The sequence below is a fragment of the Carettochelys insculpta genome, chromosome 8 (genome assembly GCF_033958435.1).
Source record: "Carettochelys insculpta isolate YL-2023 chromosome 8, ASM3395843v1, whole genome shotgun sequence".
NCBI lineage: Eukaryota > Metazoa > Chordata > Testudines > Carettochelyidae > Carettochelys > Carettochelys insculpta.
In genome coordinates, this window is record NC_134144.1 from 73,927,259 (window position 1) to 73,928,816 (window position 1,558).

A 1,558-nucleotide genomic window follows, 5' to 3' on the forward strand; every position below is an offset into this window, starting at 1 on the left:
TAAACAGCGCCCTGCCCCCCTGGCTGGCACCGGCCCACCGAGGAGATTCGTCCGGGGCCCAGCCGCTTCCTGGCCTGCACCTGTGCCTGGTCCGGCCAACTCTGCCCGGCTGCTGGGATCGGGCCCATGCCTGTGCCCCGCACCCGCCTCTCCCCCAAGCTGATCCGGCCTGGGGCTGAGCCCCAAGCCACAGGCGGCCCCTGGGGGGGCAGCATGCTGCAGGGACGGGTGCTGCAGGGCTCACCAGGCAGCGCTCTCTGCCCGGGGCTGGCAGGGACCCCTGTGCCCCACGAGGGGCGTCTCTGGCTGGCAGAGGGCTGCTCGCTCTGACAAGTCCCCAGTACAGCTCATGTGCACGGGGGGAGGGGGTTGGAGGGGATGTAGCCCCCCCCCAGAATTTTGACCCTCTGAACTGCAAAGCTGAGGCCTGCCGCAGAGCTGGGGAGGGGGCAGAGCACAGGCTGAAACCCGACAGAGCTGCACTGCCTGTGCCCAGCTGGGCCTTGGCCGGAGGCCGTTTGCTGCTAAGTGGCGGGAGGCAGGTGGTTCCGGTAACAAAGGGCTTGTCACTGAAGGGTGGGGAGGGGCTTAGGTGGGCGCTGCCGGGGGAGCAAAGGGGGGGACTCGGGGTGAGCCGAGCGGCAGCTGGGCTGACGTTGCTCAGAATAATGAGGCGTGAGGCTGAGCCAGTGTTACGAAGGGCTCTTGCAGGCCGGGGCACCTGGAAGCCCTGCAGATAAAAGCAGAGCGATGCACGTGGCAAAAGAGAACCCCAAAGAGGAGCAGGGGATGGGGTGGAAATAGCCCCGTCAGGAACGAGACCCTGGAATCGGTGTGTCCAGGTCCCTGAAAATGTCTGCTTGGCCTGGCGGGGCATGGAGGGGTGTGGCATGGCAGGGTGTGGCAGGGCGCAGGGGTGGGGTGTGGCGTGACGTTGGGGGTGTGGTGTGGCATGGCGGGGGTGGGCGTGGCATGGCATAGTGGGTCGTGGCGGGGTGCAGCAGGGGGTGACCTGGTGTGGCATGGTGGAGGGGTGGCATAGTGGGGTGTGGTGTGGCAGGGGGGCGTGGCAGGGTGTGGCGTGGCATGGCGGGGGTGGGCGTGGCATGGCATGGTGGGGCATGGCAGGGTGTAGCAGAGGGTGGCCTGGTGTGGCACGGCAGAGGGGTGGTGTGGTTGGGCGTGGCGTCGTGGGGGGTGTGTGGCAGGGGGGTGGCCTGGCAGAGGGGTGGCATGGTTGGGCGTGGCGTCGTGGGGGTGTGTGGCAGGGGGGTGGCCTGGCAGAGGGGTGGTGTGGTTGGGCGTGGCGTCGTGGGGGGTGTGTGGCAGGGGGGTGGCCTGGCAGAGGGGTGGCGTGGTTGGGCGTGGCGTCGTGGGGGGTGTGTGGCAGGGGGGTGGCCTGGCAGAGGGGTGGCGTGGTTGGGCGTGGTGTCGTGGGGGGGGGGGTGGCAGGGGGGTGGCCTGGCAGAGGGGTGGCATGGTTGGGCGTGGCGTGCCACGGCGGGGCGGCCCAACGAGCGAGCGGAGCAGCGGGAATGATCGGCAAGGACTAGCCAAT